General features: G+C 38.6%; 1 protein-coding gene across 3 annotated transcripts in view; it reads right to left on the bottom strand.

Annotated features, from left to right (window-relative positions):
- Thsd7a (thrombospondin type 1 domain containing 7A) overlaps positions 1 to 16009 on the bottom strand; it is a 444595-nt gene that overhangs the window by 149856 nt on the left and 278730 nt on the right. The window lies entirely within an intron of this gene.

Genomic DNA, 16009 nt, shown 5'->3' on the forward strand with positions numbered 1-16009 from the left:
ATTAAAATAAATTTAAAAAAAATTGATAAAATCCAAATAAAGAGAAGGAAGAAAGATTTTCCAACAAAGAGATTCGGTGAGACATAAGGATTTGAGGCAAATGCTATTGGAATCCTAGAGGGTGGAACGCAGAATTCCAGCCAGGCAGCAGCCAGGCCGTCTCAGGGGATCTGGATTTCAGTCTAAAGCTCTGGCTTTTCCTTGAGCAACAAGGTTTTTCTAAGAGTAGGGCAAAAATGAAGAGTCCCTGCTTGAGAAAGATAAATTGACAGAGAGTAGAGGCACAGAGAGCAGTTCAGAGGGATGCTGCTTTCAATGACAGGACTACATAAGTGACAATTTATTGATAAGGTTCTGAACAAGGATAATGGCCATTAAGGTAGAGCATAAGGAAGGGATGTAGGAGATATTTCTTAAATGACGTCATTGGGAGCATGACAACACGTTAGAATCTGGAGCAAAAGAGAGAAAAGTCACGATAACATTGGAGATTTTAAGCCTGGATGCCTGAGAGAATGCTAGTGTCCTTAGCAGAAATAAGCAGGAAGAAGAGTCAGAGAACATTTGCAACAGTCTTAAGTTCTTAATATCATTTTGAGAAATCCATTTTAGCCCCTTCTGATTTGCGTGCAAATGCATCCAAACATGTGACCTGATGGAAATGCTATTTCCCTCCATGAGTACATTTGGGTTTTTGGAGTATTCTTGGAATTCCCTCACTGGCAGGACATTAGGAACTTGCTAAATTATGAAAACATGCAACAGTGTTGGTGTTTTCCCTCAGATATACTGTCTTTTACTCTAACACGGAATTATTAGAGAATCTTGTAGAACTAAAATTCTTTTACTTACACAAAGATGCTTTTATTGCTCCTTTTCTTTCTTCTTCTTTTGGGAACACCTTACTGCTATTCTCTTAGTAAATATGGAAGACTTTTTCTTTGAGAGTCCACATTTTGGGCCTGTTATTCTCTTATCATATACTGGAGACTATTTTTTCCTAGGATAATATACATTTTGGTTCAGTGGTAGAGTAGTGGTTTGCATGTACAAAGTCTTGGGTTTTATCCTCCAACACCCGCCCCCTGCCACACACATTTTGGACTTTTTTTCCCTAGTACTAGGAATGCTACAGATTGCCACATATGAGATTTATCATATTTTTAAGCAATATTCTAAATATCATACTATTTTATACTTCCTTCTTTCCTAGGCATGTTCTCTTTATTAAGTTTGCTGTATAGATAGATAAAAACAGATATTGATTCTTCAATTTCTAAACAATTTTCTGCACCATTCTCAATTTTTTAAAAAAAATTTAATTTTTAATTTTTTATCATTTTTATGTTATGTGTATGAGTGTATTACCTGCATGTATGTGAGTGCACCCATGTCATGCAATGCTGCAGAAGTCAGAAGAGGGCTTAGGATTCTCCTGGAACTGGAGTTAAGGAGGTTTGTAGCTGCCATGTGGCTGCTAGGAATCGAACCCAGGTCCTCTGAAAGAGCCGTCAGTGCTCTTAACTGCTGAGCCATCTCTTCAGCCCCTACCATTCTCAATTTTTCATCAAACATGCTTCATTTGGATCCTGGTTTAGGGGTGGTGCTCACTCATACAATCTAGTTCTCACTAAGAAGCTGACAGCCAGTGTATTGGAAATCCAGGGCTCCTTGCACAGCTCACTTTCTAAATGCTCCACAGTCTTGTTACACAACTCCTCACAATGGGAATAGGGCTTGTGAGGTTCAACTATGTTTCCTAGTGAACAGAGCCTTGTACCTTAACTGTTTCAGCTGGAATAGGTTTAAGGCATACTGTTTTTAGAAAAACCTGAAAGCCACTCATTTAAAATAACTATTTTATGTCTTACAGGGCTTATACTGAGTTCAATATTGTATTGTGTGACCCTAAAAATTACAGCCACTTTTGAAAGAGATGTATCCTTGCTCTGGAATGTGTTATTGAATATGTTAAAGCAGTAATGAAATGCTTCTTCTAATTATGTGGTTATTAAATTAAAAAAAATAACTTTGGAGTGTTTCAGGGAATCTTAAGTAGAAACTGATCTTCTTTAGGTGAGTAATCAGCATTTTGGTGAAAGGATTTCAAGGCAGATGAATATTCAAAGTAGGCAGAGAGGTGCTTTCAGTTTGAAAATATTTGCAGTCTTTGTAGATGGCTAGCCAGCCCTTAAACAGCTCTGCAGGGGCTGAGCTCTCCAAGACACTTCAAGTAGTGCTAGAACTCCTCTTGTGTGTGTGGGAAGTCAAAGCAGCCATAGAAATTACTCTGCTTCAAAAGAATTATTGCTATTCCTTCTATGATAAAGAGTAAAAATGGGAAGAAATCATCACATATTCAGAACTATGGGTAATTCGAGGCATGCCTCGAATCAACAGGAAATACAATTTTGTAAAGAGGAGTTCAAAAAAAAGAATTATTCTTTGTTCTTTCTCTTGACTTTGACAGAGTTATTACAGGATTTATTTTTTTAGAGAAACAGCAGGGAACCTGCATTGCCTTTCTTATTTTAGCAGGAGATAAACACTTCCATTTTTGAGGATTGAAAGGGAGACATTGTGTTTTCCACATTTAATATTTACCTTTCAATTGACCCAGGCTACATTTGAAACTATCAACAAATCCGTTTAAAAATGCTTTTATCATATTAGAACAAGATAATATTACACTGGAAACAAAAGTAAAGCCTTCTTTTATGACTGAGAGGAAACTTCAGTTTGTCATATCTCCCTAACCGCAATCAATAATAGATCATCCCTGAATACAGTTCACTTGAACATTCCTGGCCCTGAGTTACTCAATTTAAATACATCCTACTGAGAAATACGATCACAAGGAAACACACTAAATGCTAGAAAACATAAATGTCACAATAGTTTTCTTCCAAAATTGAAAATATGAGAAAATGAGTTTTAAAAATAAAAATGTGTGAACAGTCATTAGGTCTTCACTGTCAGTAATGAATAACTGTAGGAACATAGAGCTTAAGCAACTTACTATTTGTATACTACAGAATTAATATCATTATAGCATTATTTTAAGAGTTTTAGGCATATAAAAATTAAAAATTACAGCTTCTCTTAATGTTATGATATATTGTTGTGGTTTGAATGTGAAATGTTCCCCATAGGTTCATGATTTTGAACACTTAGGCATGTTTTGGAAGGTAGTGAAACCCTTAGGAATTGGAGCCTTACTAGAGAAAGTGAGTCACCAGGGATAGACCTTGAGATTCTTGACCTGGCCCCATGCTCTGTCCAGCATCTGTTTCCTGAGTAAAGACACCGTGTAACCCAGGGCCTCATGCCCATACACCTGTGCCTTCTCTACCATGGTAGCCTGTGTCTCCTAAACAGTGAGCCAGGATAAGCCCTTCCTCCCTTAAGCTGCTTGTGTCAGGAATTTAGTCAAAGGCGTAAGTAACACACATGGTTTTATTATGCTCTTTCATGGCTGTCAGAGCTGTATATATACAGAGCTCTGATGAGAATTTCCTAACAATCATGAAAGACACTCTTATTTTATATTTCAGAAATTCTGTAAAATAAATAAAAAATGGGCAATATAACTTCAGTCTGTATTTACTTGCTAGATACTCTTTGAAGCATTCCTTACTTTCATTAGATTATGACAACTCACAAAAGAGTTTTTCTTATGAAACACAGCATTTCCCTACCAAAACAGTTCTAGTTTGAATACCATGGCATTCATAATCTCTCATAGACTCTTGTCATCTACGGAAACTTTGTGCACAGGCATTATGATAGCTCTGAATACTTACAGCTCATCAAATCTCAAATTCTCTCATAATACTGTGACTTTAGCCTAAAATATATTAGCCTTCTTAAGAATTTATATTCTGGGACTGGTTAGATGGCTCAGTGGTTAAGAACACTGACTGCTCTTACAGAGGGCCTGGGTTTGATTCAAGTATTAGTCCAAACTTGGCCACCACATGGAGTCACTACTGACCAATAGCATTGCTACAACCCAGCAGATGGCTGTCGGATCGCTCTGACAGGTACGGCACAGGGGGAGAGGCCAGGACCAGCCTGGGTCCCTCTCTTAGAGGCTGAGTGGGATGGTGAGTGTCGGCGACTCAAAAACCACACCTAGTCGGGAGTCTTGTGTTGTGGAGGCAGGAACTCACTTTATTGCGTCAGGCATCAACTTATATAGTTTAAGCAAAAGGGGTGTGGAAAAGGGGGTGGGTATAGGAATATGTCATCTGGGACAAAGACTGTGGGCCACTGGGAATTTACCACGCCAGTTGTTACTGGGCAGAGGCAATCTTAGATAGGGCTCTGCTGAGTCACCTCCACGCGGAAGTGACAGGCCAGACAGGACGCTAAACTTTAGCCTGGCTTAGGAAATTATATTAGGCCTCATTTTCCTCCATGCTGTGTGTATGAGGGTCCCGAAGGCCCAACAGATGGCATTCCAGGAAACAGAAACTAACCCCTCTCCCCCACTTTCTCATTAATTACCTGACTTCTGTTTTTAACAATACACATCTGTTGGATGGCGATTGTCCATCCCAGCCAACAGAAAAAAATGAGTAACACTTAACTGAAACGCCCCTCTGCTGAGGTATCTGCTCTTGACTGAACCCCCTCACTCACTACTGCTACAGCCTCATTTTCTCCTACCTGCCACCCCACACACAAAAGGAAATCCCATAAAACCCTGCCTGCTGTGATGAGATACTGGCTTCTCTCTCCTGCTAGAGCAGCCCAGCAGCTCTTGCATTCCAATACATTTCTCCTTTTCTCACCTCAGAGTGGTTTCTTGAGGTCCTGGTCTTTTCCCTGACCTATCACCCAGCACCCACATAGTGTCTAACAACCATCTGTAACTCCAGTTCCAGGGGACCTAACACCTTCTTCTGACCTCCGTGGGCATTGCATGACACAGGTGCACTTACACACATACAGGCAATACACTTATACACATAAAATAATAAATACAAATTTTAAAAAAGGATTTATATTCCTTGGCTTAACATAAGTCATGTGTGTGTGTGTATGTGTGTGTGTGTGTGTGTGTGTTTGGGTGTGTCAAAGTTTGTATCTTAAATGTCTCCTAAAGGCCAATATTTAAGGTGTGGCTTCTCTAAGGTAGTGCTAGTAGAAGACTTTGGATACATAGGAGGCATGGCCTAGTGGAAGGTCTTTTGGTCAATGAGTGAGCACTTACCTTGAAGGGGATAGTAGGTATTCAGTTCTTTACTTTCTCTCGCTTTTATTGCCCAGCCATGAGGTAAGAGTAGCATTGTTTTGTTACCTTGTTATCCTGCACCTCCAGCAGAGGTGATGCATTCTCTTATTATAGACTAGCACCTCCAAAACTATGAGCCAGAATAAGCTCTTCTCTTTATAAGTTGATTGTTTCATATATCTTGTTACAGTAACATAAAACTGACTAAAACTGAATCTCAAATAAAAATATCCATTGATAAAAATTTGCTAGAGGAATCCTTCAAATCTTAGTTTTTTATGGGATCCCATTAAACATTTCCACCTTATGCAAAGACAGTATTTATTTTGCGTCGGTATACTGGGAATTGAGTGTAATGGAATTTGAAGCATGCTGGAATGTTAATAGGACATGCAATTTGATGTCAGGCTTTATCTAACATCTGATGGGCAAAGTTGGAATTTGCAGTGAGGGCAAACAACAAAAGTTTATGTAAAGAAAAATCAAGTCATTTCTTGAAAATATGTGTTTAGGGATTAGAAAAACTAGTGATGGAGGAGAGATTTAGTGACAGTTTGTTATGCGGAGACAGAGTTATGAGACGGGCTAACAGAGGTGATAAAGCAAGATGCCTATCCAGCAGTAACTAACAGTGCTAACATGGAACATTAGACACTCACTGAATTCCATGTTTTTAAGTGTACAGTGGTGTTATAGAAGGAAGGACACAAGGGATATCTGGTCAAATGAGCAGGATGAAATGAGGGAAGACTTTCTATGATTCCAAAGTGCAAGCCAGTCAAAATGAAATGTGCAATCCAGTGAGGAAGGATTTATGATAATGATACAACAACGAACCCTTGATCCTGTGATACCAATATCTCCACTAATTGCCCTGGCTCTTCCTAATTACAATACTTCTTTTAAATCAGCCCCCTGGATGGCGCTGTTAGAATTTTCCTCTAAGACACACCATTCTTTCTCAGCTGAAGTTTATCGCCTCCTCGTTCCTTCTTTTCTGCTCCTGTAAAGTCAATCTCAATAAAACAGTATGAGGGATTCTTTGAGAAGATGGCAGTTTTGGTTACTTGTTTGCTCAAATCTTCTGTCAGATTCTCATCTTATAATGAAAGCATCTGAATAACCCCTGCTTTTGTAATTTCTCTCAATCAATTCTCCAGTTTTCTCCCCCTAATTAATTTGACTACAAGCGCATTGGGTACTTGGTTGTTTCTTTGACCTTCAAAACATTTCCTATCTCAAGGGCTCACATTTAATGTTCTTTCTGCTCTGTGCCTTTTCCTACATTCCCATGGGATTGACTTTCCCATCCTCTTCATGTTCCTCCACAGACATCACTCTATCTGCAGGATCAAGTTGTGGTGACATGAACTAGGCTGGAAAAACTGGAGGGGAAATCAACTTTGGAGGAAAGATGATGAGTTTAACTTTGGTTGACAGTGACTTTGAAATGCCAGTAGGATTTGGTTGGAACTTTTGGGTGACACTTTATGGCACAGCGGTGCAGAAGAGTGTGAGCATTTAAGGAAGGAGCAGCAAGAGCATGGCTGCAGGAGGCAGCACAAGTGCTGTTGGTAGACTGAGCATGTCAACTAACGTTAGGAAGCGTGTCTCCTCAAAATGTGTGATTTGTTTCACAGTTTCCTGGGTCTGATTGGCCTTAAGACTCACCTTGATCACCAGAATGAGGCTGAACTGACCTTTAAAGAGTTCCCAGAGCCTTGACAGTAGGAGGCTTTTTAGCTGAGTCAGTGAAATCAGAAGAAGACAAACAAGACAGAGGAGTCAACAGAATCCCAGAAGCAAAGGACAATTTGAAGAACATCAGGAATAAAGTGCACTCTCAGGTTTAAGTGGTAAACTTCTGCCTACTTTAACTGGAATGTGTTCCTTGTGTATTCTGCTTTAAAATGACTTTGATATTAGAAAAGGGGCTGTGTTTCCACCTCACCTGTGCCTATGACAAAGTAAGACTCTGTTTTCTTTTGTATTTTGCATTTGAAGTGGTAGCTTTAGTTAGTAAGGAAATTTTATATGATTACATGGGAAATAATCAATTACCTAAGTTTCAGTGAATTCTTTGCCTAATCTTCTCTGCTTAAAAGAAAATTCTTTATAAAATCCATTATAAATTCTTTATAAAATCCATAAAGTCCATTACTATGACATGACAATTCAAAAACCATTGGCTCAAGCCAAATTTTATAAAGGAAAATAATTTTTTGTTAACAACATAAACTGCAACACTCACAAACACAGACAGGATACAAATCAGTATATCTGACACCAGATTTCAAAAGTCCAATAAAAATTGTAATTATTACAAAGCAACACTGAAGATTAGCCTGTTTTAAATTTTCTAAAGGATGAAATGACTTTCATCTTTACAACAAATTAAATAAAGAATCTAAACCCAATTATAGGAAATAAACTCCAGCCAACAGTGTTAGCTGCTCCTAATTGTAAGTAAGAGACCTCAGATTTAAGCACAATGCTGAAACTAATTATATTCCAAACACATTAACAGGCGTAGCATTCTACAGAAGGGAACTTCTTAGTTGATTTATTGTTTAAATTATGGAGAAAAGATTCATTTATAGGATGGTTTCTTTCATTTAAAAGATCAGCTTCTCCACATAATGGCTGTATAATTTGTGTTAAGAAGTGGATTTCAGTCCCAGTGAATGATCTTATATTTGGCACAGCGTTTGCAGCTGGCTAGATGGTCAAACTGAACTCAGAGTCCTCACCTAAGTTTTAAAAGCAAACCCTGCCTAGGTGAGGTTCTGTTATACAGCTAAACAAACTGTAGGTTGACTTCTTGTCTATCACTCATTCTTGTATATTAAAACATCCTAGTCTGTCTCTAACAACAGTTACGAACAAATGAACAAAGGCTTCTGTGTGATAGAAAGGAGCAAAAACATTGTGAACGTGCTCTCGCTTTTTAATCTTAAGACCTTAAAGATATTCCAACGTTTAAAATATTAAACAACCTAAATGTCTATTCTGAATCTTCAGGTTTACAGCCTTCTACAGTTCTTTAACCCCTAAAGCTAGACCAGAATGATTCAAATTCCATGGAGGAGTCCAGTAGCCTTGTAAGCAGCAGTAGATTCTCTTTATTCTTTTCCACAGTGTTCATAGAGCTAATATTTCTCCTCATACTTTGATCGCAACTTTTTGCCCAAACTTTAACAGTAAAATTCCCAAAGTGCTCATGTCATTCATTGTGTATATGAGGGTACTCGAGAGCTAAAGGTCTACAAGTAATAATGACCTTAAGAAATCGGTCACCTGTTTCATAGCAAATAGTATTTATTAGCTGTGGCCCTCCTCAAGCTCTTTATCTTTCTTTGAGTTCTTGCTGTTACATCTCCTTCCAGATTCTTCTCAAGTCTTCCTTTACTACATCCAACTTTCTGAACTCTTTTCATGCTGAAGGAGGTAACTTAAAAAAATCTCCCCTTTTGGGCTAGAGAGATGGTTCAGCAGTTAAGAGCACTGGCTGACCTTGTAGAAGACCCGGGTTTCATTCCCAGCACCACATGACTACTAACAACTGCCCATATCTCCAGTTCCAGGGGGATCTGATGCCCTCTTCTGAGCTCCATAGGCATTGCATGACACGGGTGCACTGCACTTACACACATACAGGCAATACACTCATACACATAAAACAGAAATAATAAATATCTTTTTAGAATCTCCCATTTTATTTTGCAGAACAAATCAGCTCTTTTGATATTGCTATTATGCAGGCAAGGTAAAGTGCCACACTACTGTCAACCAAAATATCCTACCATGTGTCTTTCTCACTTAGAAACCTATATATTCTCATGGTCAGTCCTTTCTAGGTTAGAAGGCACCCTCTTCGTATTTTATGTTTTAGTTCAGATAGGATTTATATTACTTTGCACTGTCATGGGATCTTGTCCCGTGATGAACTGTGTTCCTATCGTCTTGGCTCTCCTGGGACCTCTTTCAATGGATCCTTGCACTCATCTCATATTCTGCTGCTAACACCTCATTCCTCAGCTTCAGCCAACTACATTGTATTTACTAGGTTGTTGGTACAATGAGAAAAACACTAACTGTAGGATCCACCTTCTTCCCAACAAGCAGCTGTGGGCCAGTGATCGATAAAAAATATAAAAACCAGCTCCTTAACGTCTAGAACTACAATCTTCAAAGTGCATCTTTCACTTCTAAGAATTTCACCCAGTGAGAATGAACACACAATTTCAGTTTCCCCCCATGCATAAGAGCTCCTACATCAGCCCTGTGTTTGTTATCCTTAGATTCTCTTATTCACAAAGTCTGCACCTGGGTATTTGAATTTCTGAAGGACTCTGCCTTTCTTTACGTTGTAAGAGTGGCTCCTTGTGTTTTTAAAGGTTTGGAGAGTGTAGCTGAGGGTGAACATTCACTTGCCTTTGAGCACTGTGGGATTTTGTATGTGTTCCTTAGCAAGTGATGACATGGCTTACCATAATAAAAACTCTGGACTCCCCGCTTTGGTGAGTTTCACTAGGTAACATATGACCTCGGTTGTCATAAGTTATTGGTGGAGAGACTAGGCACATCCTGTGACTCCATCTGGAGAGAACTCCTGATGCTTGCATGTGTTCCTCTTGACTTTGCCCCATGTGCACTTGGCTATTGCTCATAACTGGTTACAGCTGTGCATGCAACTGTATGCCTGGGCGTATGCCTCCTAGTGAATCACTGAAACTGGGCATGGTTTGGGGAAACTAAAACATAGGCTGTCTATTATAAGTAAAATTGTGTGTGTGTGTGTGTGTGTGTGTGTGTGTGTGTGTGTGTTTTCAGAATGGATTAAATGAGGAAGAGTCATCCTGAATCTGGGTAACACCATCTTACAGGCTGTGGTCAAGAGGGAATAAAAGAGGAAACAGAAAAAGTCATGTAGTAAGCATTCTCCTTCAGCATCCTGGACATCTGACATGAGTTGCTCTGCTCCATTGTGTCCTTCCTACCATGAAGGCCCAAAGCTTTCAAAGTCTGAAACCATGAGCCAAAACATTTCTTCCCTTGACTTGTTTCTCTCAGGTATTTGTTCACAGCAATGAGAAGAAGGGATTAGCACGATGTTTCCCTATTTAACTTTTTATTCCTTTTCTCATGTTGGTTTTCATGGAACTGTGTCCTTAAGGAGTTGTAGACCTCCTAATCCTTGATCAACTTATGATTTCAGTAGAACCCATGAGGCTTCTGAGTCCGTTAAAATATTTATTCACAGAAGGCTTTGATCTGCATCTTCTGCTCCTTGTTACTCCTACTTTTTCTCCTCCTCTAAACTATTGCTTTTTAATAAAAATCACTTGAAGAAATCCATTAAGTGTTAATAGTTTGCAAGTTGCATACAAATATAATATAATGGTTAAAATAGAGTAATATTTTGCCACATCTCTCTGCATTCTGGTCCTGTTCTCTAGAGGTAAAAAACGTTCTATATTTAAGTGCTTATTCTTGTGTTTTCCTCAAGATATTGAAAGGATATGTAGTTATATTCCTTGTGATTCTAACCACATAGGGTCAGAGAAGTATGGCATGAAGCCCTCAGTGAAGAACAGTATTCCTCTTCCTTTCCTTCTATTTAGATGTGGATACTGACATGCCATTCCACAGGTAAGAAATTGGTAAAATTTCCAAAAAGATTAAGAAGTTTCATGATCAGTCGGTGCCAAAAATATCAAATATATTCAGTTTATCTGACATAAATGTTTTCAGTCTGTTCTTTTGGTGCTTTTAATGATAGGTTGAAGTAGTTCCCAAAGGAAGCTAAGTTTTCTTTTAAGGATTGTTTCATGCTCATCCCAATATACTGTGATCATAGATTCTATTAATTACTTTTCACATCCTTGACCAAACATGGCAAGAAGCAAGTAAGGGAGAAAGGATTCATCTTGGTTCACAGTTTGAGGGTATGCAGTCCATCATGGTGGGGAAGAGAAGGCATGGTGGCAACTGGCTCCATGGTGGCAGGGTCACATGGCTGGCTCTTCTTGCCATCTCACATCTTGCAGAGCAGGAAGCTGAGACAGGACTGGAAGTGGATCCTGACCACAAGCCTCAAGCCTGGCTCCAGAGATCCTCCTCTTCCAGTTCTGCCTCACCTTCTAAATAGTCTATAATCTCCCCAAACTGGACCATCAGCTGGGGACCAATTGTTCAAGCACATGAGCCTGTGGAGGCCATTTGACATCCAAACCATAATGCAGATTTGCTTCTACATTCTGTAAACCCAGCCAGATGGCTGTGACACTGAGTGTTTGGGTGAAACAGGTATGTCCATTTAACAGTGGTAGCAAATACTGGCAGGCCCCAGCCAGCAACTCTCACTGTGTTCACAGCTGTACCTGGAATCGCTGTGGAATGAGGAATTATACTCCTTTACAAATATTATATCTGGCTTTATAAAAATCTGAGTCAAGTATGAGAATGAGTTGTGTCTGTTAGTACTACTAATTACATAACATTCTTAACAAGAGGAAAGCAAGAAAGACAGCACTAAAGTATAGCCCATTGAAACGGCTGAGGTTTATCACTTTAGAAATAATAGAAAAGATGAAACGAGAAAACTGAATTTTGTTTATTCATATGGAATGGTGTCACTATTCTGAAATGGAGTCCATGGTAAGGAAACACAGATGCTATGATTTTATTTTCAACCATGGGGAGAAAAAAAGGAAATATTTTATAGTCTTAAGTAATAAGTAATATTTTTTGTTCTATATTCTGTTCACTTTGTTTGTGGGTTTTGTATAATTTTTATTGAATTTTTCTGCATTTCATACAAAATGTACTGTCTTTATGGTCCCTCCCCTATCCACATCCCCCTATATTCTCCTCAGGGGAGTTCCATGTATTTTGTATTGTATGTTAAGGCCTAAATCAATGTCCCTCTATTGTTTGTTATTTTGAGACACTGTTCATTTCCCAGTCTATCTTGTAATTTGCTATGTAGCTCAAGCTGGTCTTGAACTCTCCATCCTCTGAGACTCTGGAGGGCTGAGATTACAAACAGGCAGATGCCACATCGTCACCTACAGCTTAGTAGCCTCTTCATCTAACCAACCAATTTGGAAATAAAATATTCTTACCTCACCAAATTTACATCGTTAGGTAAAACACAAAAATATCATGGAAACTAAAGAGGATTTTGGATGATCTTGAAGGAAAACAGCCTGTAGGAATCCGCCTTCCCCTGCCTTTGCAGCAGTCCCTCTAATGCTGCTTGAGATCTGGAACAGCTTTGCTCACGATCTTTCAATTTCTACTACACATAAAATGTTTATCTTTTTCAAATTGCCTGGAACTCTCTTTCCTGTGCAATTCTCTTACACTCCCTTGTTTGCCAGAGAATCTCCATAAAACTCCCCCGGCCATTCAAATTGCTTCCATTCCCTTTTCCTTACAAGACTATTGAAAAAAATAAACAACAGCAACAAAACCTAATGATCTCTGGAAGCCTACATGAGAATATTTCAGAACAAAGAAAATAAAGACTTTAAAAACATTCATGTCATTAATGAAGTGAAATTTGTGAGGAATGTGGGACAAAAGAATGTCTTTTTATTGCTTGCCAGGTTCATAGGCTCTAATTCTTCATGTCCCTAGTTGAACTTTAACTTAATTGTAAAACAAAATCTATAGCTCCAGCCTGGGCCTGGGGGTACAGCATGTACTACTAATCAACTTTAATTCCCTGGGCTCAGTTTAATTACAAAATAACATTTGATGCAGCTGCTAAACACTTACCAGGTGACCACATGATAATATCCAAGTAGTATTTACAGGCCTCCAGATCTGGCTTTCATGTTCTCAGCACAGCTATGACCCAGTGATGGCAAATTTGAGCAGGCTTTTGGACTTCGAAAATAATTTTCTTACTTTATACACCTCTGTAGCTGAGCCAGTTAAAGAATTAAGCTATACTTTTGGACCAGTTAATGTGGGGAAGGTGAGTGGGAGGTCAGCACACTGTTGGATGTGATGCCCCAGCACAGGACACTAATAACATGTGAATACTATATGTACATATTTTACTTGTTTTAATTTATTTTCAGTGAGGTAGAGAAAGTGAAACCAGTTCATGTGCACTGTGAGTTCCCAAGTTGCCTTTTGGTCATAACAAGTATTACTTTATAATACAACTGGACAAATAAAACATACATCTGCTCTTTTGTAATGTTTCATGAAAAAACCTCTCGCGATGTGATTATTACTACTAAAAATTTTTAGTTGACAAAATTAAACATTGATATTCTTTCTATAGGTGGCTCCTCCAGTCTGAACTAGTCTAATGTGCATAATATCCAAGAAGATGGCTATAGGAGTTAGATCTGATTTTCTTTTGTTGTTGACTGACACGGAGGCAGATATTTAATGCCTGATTTACTTTTTGTTTCTGCTTCACTCAGGTACACATTTTGTAATGCTTGGGGCTCTAATTCCTTCCTAGACTTTTACGACAAGAAAAATTATTTGAATTGAGAAAAGAAATGAAGAAGTCATATCACAAGAGAGTTAAATATCATTCTTTAATTTTTAGAAATTTAGAATATAGAGTATATTCAATTCAAATGAGTATTTTCAGGCGAGGACTCAGTCATATACAAAGAGAGGCAGACATCACTTCTTTTGTTTGCTTTTTGTTTTGTTTTCCTGAATGTCAGTCTCAGAATATCAACCTCTTTCTCCTTTTCCTTCTCTTTAAAGCAGAACGGGGGAAAGATAAAGGGAGGATGCATCATAGCTAATTATACCTTCCTAGAACACAGCAGAGCACATAAAAGTCACGAATAAAGATCTGGAGCAATAATCCCCTTCTCTGTTTCAACCTCAAGCACTTGCTCAGATTCTTAACAACGCTGCCCTGTGTGGCTACTGCAGACCCTGGACAAAGAAGACATGGTATGTTTCAAAATGAAAGGCTAATTGCTCAGTAATACCAACGTCTGTCTCCTACCCCAGAGAAAATCTTTCTTACTGCTGAGCACGACTGAGCCACAGGAGGAAACAATTTTGCTTGCTGAAAGAAAATAGGAGGGGAGAAATTATGACAGCTTCCAGATGTTGCAGCACCCCTGTGGTGGCAGCAGGATGCTTTGGCATATGCTATAGACAGCATAAACTGTCAGAGCATGGGACCCTGGGGCTCTATGCTCACACCTCGATGATGTGCAGAGTCATAGGATTCAACAGCTAGGAGGACCCTTAGAGAGAATCTGTCCAGGTGTTTAAACTGTGACTGGGGGAGTCTGATTCCTGTAGCTCAGGGTGTGCTGAATGCAAGTGTTTCATCCCCACCCCCAACAGGAGCAGCACTCTTTGGGAGAATGTAAAGGTCTTATCTTCCACAGCATATCAAGACAGAATATATTACCAAAGAAAAATAAGTTGTAGAAGTCATTACTGTGGTTGGTGAAAAGAAGTTCATGGAGATCTACCCTCCACGGGTTCAACTACATTCCTAAAAGGGAAGCCCTGGAAGGTAGAAGAGGCTGATTTAGATATGCTAGGCTGTGACAGGCCTCATGACTTGGGAGCCAGGAAATTCCCAGATCAGGGAGGAATAACATACTTCTCAAGTCATGTCAATCAATCCTTACAACTTGTGTTTATTTATATTTAATTTTTCTGTGGCAATCAAATTAAATGATACTGCTTAGAAAATTATGACTTTTTCTTATTATTTTAAAATGTGCTCTTTCAAACAATCTTGCCCTGACAATGGTTGAACTTATTCCACATCATCTGTTCAGTTTTCAGTTTTTAAAATATTCTGTCTATTCAGTAACACTGCATAGAATTGGGAAAATGGATAGCAGACCCCAGTCTTATCTAAAGGAATATTGGGAACTGATTGCTGCTAGATGAGGAAGAGCTGATCTTCCTTAAAGAAGGAACTCTAGATAGGCTGACTAGATTCTGTGGATGGACAAGCACTGGAGAATGGCTGGGGACCCCGACAACACAGTGGACAGTAACAGGGATTACAGAGTATATGGGCTCCAGTGTGTGTGGGGGGCTATGGGAGGGTGCCATTTGGGATGTGGGTATATAGATAAATAAGAGTGTTTGGAATGTTCTGTATGAAATACACAAAAAAATCAACAAATTAAAAAAATACATAATATTTGAGGGAGAAGCATAAAAATTTGCTCCATGTTATTTAGTAGAGGTGAAACACATTACCATTGAAATCTACCTGATGATTTTATATCCATGCTCAGGTGGATCTCAGAAAGTAACCGACTGTGAATAGTAATAATCAAATATATAGAGATTAGAAATGCATATGCAAGCATCTTAATGTCAATTGCATTAAAAATGAGGTTTAAAAATGAATTTTTCTGTATGAAACTGTATTTAATAATGAAAATGGAGATCTTTTTTAAAGTATTAAACCTCATTCAATTTTATGTCTTATAGAGTTTATACGGAGTTCAATATTGTATAACTGTATTAACTCAACTGTGAACTGGAAAATTTATAGCCAATACTGAAAGAGATGCATCTTTGCTCTGGAAATTGTTACAGAATATGTTAATGCTATAATGAAATGCTTCTTCTAATTATGTGGTTATTAAATAAATCATTTTAAAAAAGACAAGAGATGCTTGAGAGATGGCTCAGTGATCAAGAACATTGGCTTCTCTTGCAGAGGACCAAGGTTCCATTCCCAGCACCCACATGGCAGTTAACAACCATCCCTAACTCCAGTTCCAGGATATCTATTTC

This window comes from Nannospalax galili, unplaced genomic scaffold (genome assembly GCF_000622305.1).
Source record: "Nannospalax galili isolate Female #2095 unplaced genomic scaffold, S.galili_v1.0 scaffold787, whole genome shotgun sequence".
Lineage (NCBI taxonomy): Eukaryota > Metazoa > Chordata > Mammalia > Rodentia > Spalacidae > Nannospalax > Nannospalax galili.